Raw genomic sequence first — 12,843 nt, forward strand, 5'->3', positions numbered from 1 at the left:
TTAGCCCCACAAATTAAGATAGTTGATCTTCTGCCAAACAGCTCTCTTATTAAATTCACAGGGGTCTCATAGTTTATTACAGGTGCATTCGGCTTAGTGCTTTCATATAGACGGGAATACGGATGAGCTAAGGGATTCTCAGACATTGAGAGTCGACTGTAGGTAGAACTTGTAGGGTTATTTGTGAGTTCCAAGTATTCGTAGTCAACTTGATAGTACGGTATGTCGTTTTGAACTACGTCGTATTTTAATGAAATAAATACTCGTTATTATTGCATTAGTAAATTAATTGAGTTAATAATTTTGTAAGGGGTTTGGATTTTCTAAAAGGCTCATCTATCTACTTTTTATTTGTTTCCAAATATGTCAGAAACTTCGTTGTAGTCGAGTTAATTACAGTGATAATTATTGAGATTATAAAAATACATCCGAATGCATGAAATTTTGGTTTTTGCGAGTTAAATTACTCTACTATTATTGACTGAACTGACATGAAGAGGCCTGTTTCTTGCCAAACTGAATCTTATTGATAAAACTATTTTTGCTTACTGGGTACTGGTTTATAGGTGAATAATTTATTTAAAACAGACAATTGATATTGCCACAGGTAGAAAATTGACTCCATAGAAGAAAGTATGGAAACACGAAAAATTTTAGGTTCTAATGTTAAAGAATAGGAATGAAATACTAAAACATGTTTGTTGCGATGCTATATTTCATGAATGGCGTGAGTAATGCCCATTGTGCCGATAATAGTGGGTGAACACTTCCATTTGGCATCGTATTGCTTTTTCGATTAGTCTACATGTAACTTAGTACCGTTTTATAACGAAGAATGGCCGACTTTCCTGTATAATAAAATGATGTATAGTCGCAAATGTAATATTAACTTGATACACTACTCGAAATTATATTGAAAATAATTATTTGTATATATGGCGAAGAGGGTGGGGAACCGCGCAATCGTAGGGCTTCGCGCTTACAGGAGCTTTGCCTTGGAGGATCTTTTTTAAGCATCTTACTGATGAAATTGTTAAAATCGAGTACCTTTGTTTGTTTGGCCCGGGGCCTAGTGTTGGTTTTTTTTCTTGCGCCGGAGCCTCGCATCGGCTATGGCCGCTACTGGGTACCTATATCAAGCATTATCATTATTTTTCCACTATTGTAATAGGTTCTTAGCTCAGGCAACTGATGATTTTTTTTTAACTAAATTAACTGTTTCATTTTGACGGCGTAAAATAGGATCTGGTATGTAATAAATCCATGTTAAAAAAATCTATATGTTTCTACAAAAATTACTCACGCCATCTCAAAGAGGCGACAGGAAATCGTTGGACAGCTCATTTATCAAAAAGTTTGTTATTTATTTTGGTTGAGACGTTTAGATTGCGTAATAAATAAGCTATTAATTAATAGTTCTATTCAATACACTAGGATATTTTTCGAGTTAAAAAATCGGTAAAACATGCGTAATATTATATACACGTGTACAAAAAGTATATTTTGTTTACAAAGTCGTCTTTATTAATACGTGAACTTGAGCGTTTTCCTCCGTCAGATTCATCTCGCAGTTTTCCCGCCAGTTTCCACCCAGATGTCGAATGCTGTGGACGCGTCGCCCGCTCCCATGTTACCCCGCGGGATCTGTCGAATAAGTTCAAATTTGGAATATGTGGATGGCAATTGAAATGTTTCGTTTTTAAATTCGGCCAGTGTTTAAAACTTACGAAAAGAAGACTTTAAAAAGTTTTGTTACATTAGTGTGTGTTTATTATAATAAGTGTTTAGTAATGGTGAAGTTTTAACAATTTTAAGAGGTAAGTAAAATAGTTATGTAGAAAATGTCATATTTTATATAATCGGAAAATTATTATGCAAATAAATGTACTAAGATATATTTAATTGCCAGTTGCTAACATATATTATTAATATGCAAATTACGTGTGAATTATGGTAAAGTTATACACTGAAATTTGTACGCGGCTCTTATTAGCGCATTGTTTAAAAAAAGGGATACAGGTACAGTATTATAGCGCTTGTAATACATAAAATACTTACCGTTACTGGCAAATATCTAAGAATAAAAAAAAAGTCAGTTGAAATTTCTTTTAAATTTCATAGTATTTAAATTTGTTCCCTTAAAGAACATAAGGAACAGGTTATACTTGTACTATATATTTGTATGGTTTGTTAATAATTTAATTATTTATATAGTTTAGGTAATATTTTTATTTCAATATGTAACATTTTCTAAGGACATGACACAAGAGAAATGTTTAGGTATTACTGAAATATTCAAGCATTTTAAATATACAACAGTAAAGTGCAACTATGTGAATAGAAGATTATTTTTGAAAGTACTCGTACAAAAAGTACCGCTATTTTGAGGTATAAAGCACATATCAATATAACTCAATAAACTACATCAATCAGTAGAAAAATAAATCACACGATGAAAAGCTATTGAACACATGTAATGATAAAATTGGCCGTCAGGAGAAAGTCCGATAAACCTATCGAACAAAAAACAATTAATTATCTTCCAAACCTCAAACGAGTGTATGGGTCAGTTAGATTGATGGCTGTAGATCAGGGCTGCTACGGTTAGAAAAAAACTGCAAAAAATAGAACAGTAATTTTTTTTTTATTTAGTCTTCACTACTGGATTCAGGCAATATAATATGCCTTAAATACTATTTACAAGGAATGGTTGCACTATGTTTGTAACCTTTTACATGTAGGCATAGCATTCTTAATAGATAGTACTCGTATCTTAAACTGATGATGACGTCTTCCTAGTCGATTTCGGCTACGGAGACTGTAGAAACTGGACAGGAATATTTAACTTGAGCTAAAACTGGGTATCCTCTAGTCTATAGGTTAAACTATAATAAAGACTAGAATACTTATTAACATAACAACGCGGGTTGGGAGAAATATATGAAGAATTTCGTACTTGAATTGACTCGCGGCTTTATCCGCATTAAAGATTGTTCTTATGATAAAACCTAATATGAAACACTCAGAAATAATGGGGCTTCCTGATGCGATGAACAATTTTTCAGAATCGGAGTTCAACAATAAATAATTATAATTTAACCTTCGTAATATTAGCATAGACTCCTTTTAATGAAATACATTGGTTTCGGTGTATTACGACTTCATAGTTTTTGACAAAATTAATGTATTTGCCCAGTGTAGTCATGTCACCATCTAGAGTAGATATAAGATGACTGAGTTTCTTCAGTTTCTATCTTCTTTTTACGTGATTATCTGGTAAAAGACGAACATAAAGTTTTATTTATTTATTTAATTCAGGTAATAAAGGACTCATAACAAAACTTACACCTACATGACAGCATTCATATGCAAATATCTAGTAATAGCATAGTGTCATTAAGAAACCATGTTTTCTTAGCTCAATTTGGTTGATAGAATTCAGAAAAGGTTTCCGGTGCGGTTTGCAGTATTAACTGTGTACTTTTCAATAGTTGTAGTTAAATTACAAGCCAAAACCAAATATTTTAGTAATAATATAAAAGTAAACATTACGTATTAATAAAAGCTTATCATGATTCTCCTTCAATCACAGGAATAAAAATATTAAAAACTTTTTTATTTCCAAAAATAAAGAAAATACTAAGTGAAATCCAACTTGCCAACCCTGCTAAGGATGACCACGCTTTTCTTTTGTCCGGGAAGAATCCCATTATGTTACTTTATGCAGATATGTAGTCAATAGTGCTTTGTGCTCCCTACAAGGTCAAGGGTGATAATTAACGAATCGTGACGAATGTAATAAATCACAGTCATATTGAAAATTATCGTTCGGATGAACTTTGAAGGTCGGCTTCAGACACATAAAGAGAAAACTTAGCAAATGTAATATATTTAATTGATAAAACAAAAGGATTGCACTCTTTGATGTGTCATAAAATTTGCGAACTTATCAAAACAATATTTATACATTCTTAATTGTTAAAAAAATAAAAAAAAATAAAATACTTTATTTATCACGTAGGCGAACAAAGTTGCACTTATGATACGTCAAAACAAAGAATAAGAATAATTATTATTTCTAAACAACTATTAAAATCACTTATATAACTATGGAGATTTTAAATTAGGGATAAAGTTTATACAAAAGACTAGGTACAAACCGAAGTAACCAGCTCGGGCTGGCAAGTAGGGGGAATAGAAGGGTAACGCGTCGCGATTCTCACCGGTGAGGACATGAGCCCTAGCCTAGCTAACCTACCAGCCTTTCACTAGCTACCTAAGTGATGACTACCCGAAGAAGAAAGGCAGAAAGAAACTCCGGGCTTTCTTTTTTGTCATCAATTGTTCAGTACTTCTTTTGTATTTTTTCCAAGTCTTTCTTGTACATAGTCACAATAGTTATATAAGCTAATGCACGCACATCACCGTTAACATGGGATAAGATGAAATCCAATCGACTAAACCTGGAGCGGCATAAAATAAAATTAGCGATAGCAAATAAAAGAGAACATAGATTCATACTTAAATAACGGCGTACAGCGTGCATTCGCCTACATTTACAATCATAGTTTTCAATCATGAGAAAAGAAAAAAAATAGTGATATTGAACAGGCAAACACAACATGATCGGGTGGTCGTCTTTCAAAAATTACATTTCATTAAGATATGATATGATTATGTCAAATTAGAGCTATAGAAATGTCATTATTATAAAAAAAAGCATGTGAGACATGTAACAAAGACATTTTAGGCAGTTAATTAATTACTAATGTGTGCTAACATGGTGGGTCATTGTGTGCAGGACAAACTTTCCAAACCGTCTTATCATTAAGGTAATCAGATACAGTATAGTATCCTTTACACATTAATTCACGCTTAACATAACACTTGAATTTTTGTTCGGTCAAATTGGTAACTTCGAAGGGAAGTTTATTATAGAACTTAATGCTATTAACTAAGAAAGATTTATTGGTTTTACAGAGCCTATGATTAGGGACAACCAATTTATTTTTATTTCTGGTATTTAGACTATGCAAGTCACTGTTTTTAATAAAAGTACTAAGGTTTTTACGTACGTACATTATATTCTGAAAAATATATTCGGCCGGCAAAGTCAGTATATTCACCTCCTTAAACATTTGCCTAAGGGAATCATGCGAGAGCGAAGGTTGTAAATAGCTCTAATCGCTCGTTTCTGCAAGATAAAAATGGTCTGCAGATCTGCAGCAGAGCCCCACAGAAGAATACAATAGGACATAATGCTGTGGAAGTATGCAAAATACACTAGCCTTGCCGTAGCCACGTCAGTTAATTGTCTAATCTTCCTAATAGCAAACACGGCAGAGCTCAGTTTACTAGAATTTTTTTGAATATGGGGGCCCCATTGCAATTTACTATCGATTGAAACCCCGAGGAAGACCGTTGAGGGAACTAATTCTAATTTATCCCCATCTAAATCAATATTTAGTTCCTTTTTTTTGTTCAGTAACGAAAATCTGACACATTTCGTTTTTGCGGCATTTAAAAGTAAATTATTAGAAGAGAACCAGTCAGAAATCAAACTAAGTACTTTATGTGGCTCACCGAGATTCTCATCCCTTCTATTTAACTTAAAAATAATCGAAGTGTCGTCAGCGAACAATACTACATCTGCCATATTATCAACCATGTAAGGCAGGTCATTTATGTAAACTAAGAATAGGAATGGACCCAATATGGAACCCTGGGGAACCCCAATTCTAACTGCGGACCCGGCAGAGGAGACGTTGTCGATAAATACTTTTTGATTTCGACCTGATAAGTATGAAGATATTAGTTTAAGTCCAATTCCTCTAATACCATAATAATGAAGCTTTAAAATGAGGGTTTTGTGATCGACGCAATCGAATGCCTTGGAAAGATCACAAAAGACCTCCAGTGCATCCTGGGATCCCTCCCAAGCATCTAACACAGCTTTGACTAAAGCACGTCCAGCATCTTGCGTGGATCTGCCTTTTGTAAAGCCGAATTGTCTATTATGTAAGATCCCATTTTTATTAAAAACACCAGCATTTGGTTAAGCATTAGTTTTTCAAATACCTTACTTAAGGCTGGTAAAATAGAAATAGGTCTGAAATTAGAGGGGTGTTAGAACAACCTGCTTTAAAAATTGGTACTACTTTACTAACCTTCATAAGATCAGGAAATATGCCGTCTCTGACGCAGCAGTTAAAGATTTCCGCAAGAATTGGGGCAATGTTGTCTATTACTGACTGCAACGCTTTAACAGATAAACCCCATAGGTCTTCAGTGCTTTTTATGTTTAAGCTCTTAAATACTTTTATTATATCAGAGTGCGTGACAAACTCAAATTCGAAATTTGGAATCGACAGATCAACATTTTGTTTTAAGAACGACTCAGCTGCCTCTGGTGAGGATGGCAGACATTTTGTCGTTTCAAAAGGTATGTTAGTAAAAAATGTTCAAAGTAATTAGCTATTCTATATTTATCTGAAACTAGCTCGTCATTAATGTTCAATAAAATCTTGTCATTAGTTTTATTTTTGCCAGTTTCAGTATTAATAATTTTCCAAGTAGTTTTAATTCTATTATCTGAGTTTTTAATATGACTACTGATATAGGCAGCTTTAGCATACCTACATACACGTTTAAAAATTTGAGAGTATGTTCTCACATAATTATTAAATTCGACATTGGGTGTAAAGGACCTTCTGTCATATAATTCATAGAGAACATCTCTACTACGTCTAATACCGTTTGTTGCCCAAGCACTGAATGATATTTTATTTTTTAGTGGCACTGATTTTACACTACATGTTTTATTAAATATGTTTGTAATACCATTTAATAATGTTTTAAACATATTATTTGGGTTGTCTGAACCGCAAGTCAGCATAGGCAACACCAAATTAAGCCTAGCACTAAATTTCTGTAGATTATATTGGGTTAGGGGTCTAAATTGTACTATGTTCTTACTTCTATTGCTTTCAAAATTCAGTTTGACCATTTGACATGTGTGGTCTGAGCGAACGCCAGCTAATAATTCTTTAGAGTTAATTTTAAAATTTGAAATAACATTATCAATACAGGTAGCTGAAGTTGTAGTTAATCTAGTCGGCTCGAGAAATTGACAGTTTAGATTAAATGATTGAAGTAAATTCAAAAAGTCTTTTATCTGTGGAATCCACTAGCAAATCTATATTAAAGTCCCCACAGACTAAAATGTTATTATTCATTTTAAGTTTTTAAGAATATCCTCCATTTTAGAAATAAATGCCAATATACTTGATGAAGGAGGCCTATATACACACAATATAATATAACCACTGGTCTCTGCACACGCGACCTCACACACTCGTTCTACAGAAAGTTTTACAATATCCTGCCTATCCTTGTGAGAGACACCATCCTTGATGAGGATCATGGTGCCTCCACCTTCTGCTGATATCCTAAAGAACGAGCTGGCGACTCTGTAGCCACTAACACTAAATGCCATTTTATCTGCTTTTAACCATGTCTCCGTAAAACATAAAATATCAATATTATATTTTTCTGCTAATAATTCTATGTCAAGTATTTTGCCAGAGAAACGATTTATATTTTGATGAGTTAATATTAAGTCACTTTTCTCTGTTGTCATAACTAATTGTTTAAATTATTTACTACACTTATATTAGTAATACTACTAAAACATGTAGTAATGGAGGACTTCGTCATAGTACTTATGACTGAGTTAATATTAAATGCTAACAATGTAGCAATCTTAACTTTAACTAATTTTGACAGATATGTTCCATTTTATATTTTAAAACATTACATGGGATAAACACCATTGTTAAAACGTACGCGCATATGTATTTAGGTAACATCAATATTGGCTACAATCCTAATTAAAATAAAATTGGTAATGTTTTTCGAAGCGAAAATTTTATTGAAACGGATCTGCCCTAAAATTTTAAGTGCAATAAAATTTGTTGAGGCAATCTCCACGAAGCGCTGATTTGAAAAGACAAATCATACAACGATGTTAAAGTAGTTATCGTTTAAACCATTTTTGCTGGTGGAAGAGTAGTATAGAGTGTAGAGAACATGTGTTGAAAAAGCAACCATAATGACTCCTCCTAGTTCAGTCTGGTGGCTTCCGCCGATACTAAACCAAAAGAAGAAATTCAGATACATCGGAACATTTTTTTCCTGCTATCAAGATTTTAAAATGTATCGCTGAAGCCTTCTAACGGTATAAACGTACGAAAAAGTTATGCGCGGAGAAAATATTAAATTACCAAGTTAAGGATTTTCATTCAAAAGTCAAGTTGATTAATTACTTCTTTCGTTTACGTTTTTAACTTTACTGATATAAACTACATCTGAAATGTCATTCATTACTCTTCAACAAAATACTTAACATTTTAATGCCAAACTTTATGCCTTTGCGATAATATATTTAAGAATCGGAAAGTTGTATTAGTTTTATAGCTCATACGATTCTTTAGGTAAGCATCAATTTGGAATCGTAAATGCAGTGGCTATAAAACTCAACTGACTATAAAAAGGATTTCCGGTTAAATCTATTTTGTATCATGCAAATCAGTTCCGCAGATACCTTTTTTATTAATGCAGTTATTTTATCTTGTTGACATTTGGTTTCGGAAGCTCGCCCCTGTCACATTGGGACTACATTGGCGAATGTGGGTAAATCATTTTGACAGATCTGTCAGATTTAGTCGAAGTCAGATATAAGTAATAGGAAAAAACTACAAAAAAGGAATTTCTATCATGGATTATTTTCGAACTCGTGTCTGCGCCCTTGAACATTTTTTATTCAGCTTTTCGACCACTATTTCACTCTGTTTCCCTAAATCCCTAAACACTCTACCTCAAAGTATACTATAAATTTCAAAATAGTCTATTTTCTCAATTATTAAGATTAATACATATTATTTGGTATCTAGAAGCACTTGGTTTCAATACCTCATTCTCAAGCCACAACAGTCGGACATTATTTTTGTATTTCTATTTAAACGGTGTTTATTCATGATGTTGAATGGGTGCTACTGAAATTTGCATTTCAATCGAAACTTATATTTCCAAGAGGCTCGTTAGTTAGCAAACCGCTTGCAAATGAGGTTACTTTTACATCAAAGATGTTATTATAACTTCAGGAAATGTTATAGCAGAAACGGGAAGCGAGATAGTAGAACACCTGAGTTAATGCTGTCCATTAATCCATATATGTTCATAGTGCATTGAATTTTTAGGAGTTCGGCTGGTAGTAAATGATTATGTTCATAAAAATCTGTAAATATATTGCCTTATTGACATATGGGAACAGAATAATGGTTTAGATGTTTTTTCTTGGTTCAGCTGAACATGCCCTGTTTATCTTCTCTGCGTAATATAATTCTGAACTCTAGTTCACATCCAAACCATATTTTAAATTGGATAGTGTAGAAGCATGAAAATTATAGAAGAAGCAATGGATATAGCAATTCAGTAATAATTGATTCTACTCGGGATTAATTAGAAAAACTTCAATAATTTACTCAGAATTTTAGGAAAATATAAAATAAAACTTCGGAACAAGCAGAATGTTGCTTTCTTTAAATTAATTATTACATGAATAGCAGCGTCTCGCAGTATTTCATTCGACAATTATTTACGTTGATACAAAGCAAACAATGCTAGATTTCAAAATGAAAGAATACAAAACAAAACAAAGTTGTTTGTAAGAGTCGTTTGTACTAATTAAATGTAATACCTGAGCTTGTTTCTTCGTATGTGAAATATAGGTGGGAATGTATTTTACACTTTGCTTGGCTGTTTAACAACGTTTATAACTGTAAACAAATAAATTATATTATGCAGGTTATGTTTACCTTTTGGAATACTTAATGTATAAATTAAAATATATTTTAAATGTGTCATCTTACGCCGATGAAGCAGATCGTAATTTGCCTTATGTACTTAATTTCTTACCAAAAATTATTCGTATTTTAGTTAGAAGAAATACATTGCACCTGATAACCATCTTTCTCTCGCAAACGAAATAATTAGTATTCTTTGCAGTCATTTGGTAGATTCTAGTAATATTGCGCAGTAGGTAATAGTGATTGCGAATACCATGAGTATATTATGATAACCAATATGCTAGTAGTTCTTACGGAAGTCCACATCACTTCCGCATAGATTATTAGACAATGTAAATAAATTGTTATAGTAACATATTATATAGAGCATATATTAACATCCACGAACATATTACATTGTATTATTATATTGTAAGTAATTTTTACTCGCGGCTTCGCGAAGAATGTTTCTAGGATAAAATTCGTGCTATATTTTCCTGTAAACTAACTCCATATAAGAAATTTCATTAAAATCCGTTAGATAGTTTTGAGTTTATTACCTCCAGACAAACAGACGGCGCGGGACTTTCTTTTATAATATGTAAGTATAAGTAATAGTTGATAGGATATTAATAAAAACAAATAAAGATTAGTGTATTGTTTAGAATCGCGACGGTTGTGTTTTTAATAACTTGTATAATGGAGGTTTTAATGTTTTGTTTGTAATGGCCTCTGTGTTCGGTTACGTTTAAAAAGGAAAAGTCTTCTTGACTCTGTCAGTGAAAACGGTGTTTTATTGTTTTTCAAAGATAATTATTATATATTTATATATGGAAATTGTTCTCTTTGTGTAATACTATGTTACGAAAGTACTGGTTTTATTCCACTAATAATATTCATATAAATCTTACTCAATCTTTATTGAAAACGAAACCCAATAGTTTGGATAGAACCTGATCTTCTAAAGCTTATAATGTAGGTGTGGACTAGAACTCTGACAAATTCATATTATATGCATTTATACATATGGAAATATAAGCTCAATATAACTCACTAAGGTTAGGCAGATGTATATCTAGAGTACATTTCACCGAGTCACAATTCGCAAATTATACCCGTCCCATGATGTAATTTGGTGCAACATTCAGATAAAAAATTGATTTTAGAGCAACACAGGTGTGCTTTGCAAATCGAAAAAATTTATGTCGTGCTCTCGTTTTATTGGTTTATGCGATAAATGAATGCTTTTGAATTGCAAACTAATTGATCAAATGGTTTTAATGTAACGCGCAAACGCTATAAATATAGATATAGAATGAACGAAAATAACATTTTGTATATGGCCGGTCCTACATAAACGATGTAAAACTTTAACGAGGATGTATAAAATATCTTTAATGTATCACGAGATGACATGCCAGACTGCTTTGAAAGAAATTTCGTACACAATACACTTTATAATTTTCTAAAATTTATATGGAAGACGCCACACTACTCGGAATTTATTGCGATTATATTTTGTGATTGCGATGTATTCGGCAAAGTGCTGAGGGACATTTGCTATACGTAAGAAATTATTTGATCGGTATTTTACGGTCGGCGCTGATACTGAATATTTACATTAATATTAACCAAATTAATATAATGCTTTAAGATATAAATTTTGCGAAGCATTACAACCCTCTGAATCAATTCTTGTGTTTCTTACAGTTGGGTATACGATTGTAGTTTTTGTAGCATCGTACCATAACGCAATAACCACTGGACCGCAAAATCTGTTTTCCATATTATAATACATAGTTCTAAATACAAAAATGGTCCAGGATATTTGATTATTGATGAGCGCAATAGCCTGTCCTTTACTCTAGCAATACAACTTTGAATTATAGACTACTGAGACCGTCCCGAGATGGCAGAAGACTTATAATATCCAGTAATTTCACTAATGTAATACATTTGAATTGGAAATCAGGAGGAATATAACCGATGATCTTAATTTGAATTTGGATGAAACTTGGCATCGTGTAAGGACAGTTATGGCTTGAAAACTTTAATCATTTGAGCGCTGGTCTAGAGATTCGTGTTTTGTGAAATAAATTTCTGTTAGATTACATTCGATGAATTTTGTTTTAGTACCATCGGACTCACATAATAATCTAATATATTTATAAAATACTAGCTTTTGCTCGCGGCTTCGCCCGCGTGAAGGTGTTTTCCAGGATAAAATTCCACTGTTTGATAAAAGTCTTGCTACATATTTTCCCGGTACTTATAGGTTCAAACTAATTTTATCCCCAATCTATAATTTCAGTTCAATCAGTCGAAAATCTAAGAACATTTATACAAACTTTCATCCCCTATTTTATCCCCTTAAGGGTAGAATTTATCAAAATCCTTTCTTAAGGGATGCCTACGTCATAGTAGCTTTATGCATGTAAAGTCTTAGCCCGATCCGTCCAATGGTTTGGGCTGTTCCTTGATATATCACTGTCAGTCACCTTTGAGTTATATACTATATATTAACAACTGAAGTTAGCTAAAATTGAGTTTCTCGAAGCCGACCACTATTTATGTACTATGAGATGTATTTTGAGACTATGCAATTTTGTCGCGTTCGCGATTCACTTTCACTTTTGTTGAGTTTCAGAACGCGATATTAGATCCTCCAACGCGCACGCGAATTTGAACTTTATGCAGCGGTAATAAATTACAAATTGACTCTCCATTTTATTTAGAAAACGTTTGTATGGGAAATAGAAAAATGCTGTTTTGAGGATTTTCCCGGCAATTATTCGAATTTTTCTCACCTTTTAAAACTTCCCTAGACCTCCACGAATAATTCAAGACCAAGATAAGATAAATCCGTTCAGCCGTTCTCGAGTTTTAGCGAGACTAACGAACAGCAATTCATTTTTATATATATAGATAATAATAATACCTCTGTTTTATATACTGACCCAGTGTTGGGCGTGGACTATCTCTATTACTGAAAGGGTTT

At 32.7% G+C, this 12,843-nt stretch overlaps 1 protein-coding gene across 1 annotated transcript in view; it reads left to right on the forward strand.

Moving 5' to 3' along the window:
- The first annotated feature begins 1,470 nt into the window (after positions 1-1,470).
- The window catches only part of LOC115442114 (5-hydroxytryptamine receptor 2A), a 98,805-nt gene continuing 87,432 nt past the window's right edge, over positions 1,471-12,843 (forward strand). Inside the window, exon 1 of the mRNA XM_030167087.2 lies at positions 1,471-1,817. The gene's annotated coding sequence lies outside the window, so the exon portion shown is untranslated. The remainder of the gene's footprint in view (positions 1,818-12,843) is intronic.

Source organism: Manduca sexta, chromosome 28 (assembly GCF_014839805.1).
Source record: "Manduca sexta isolate Smith_Timp_Sample1 chromosome 28, JHU_Msex_v1.0, whole genome shotgun sequence".
Lineage (NCBI taxonomy): Eukaryota > Metazoa > Arthropoda > Insecta > Lepidoptera > Sphingidae > Manduca > Manduca sexta.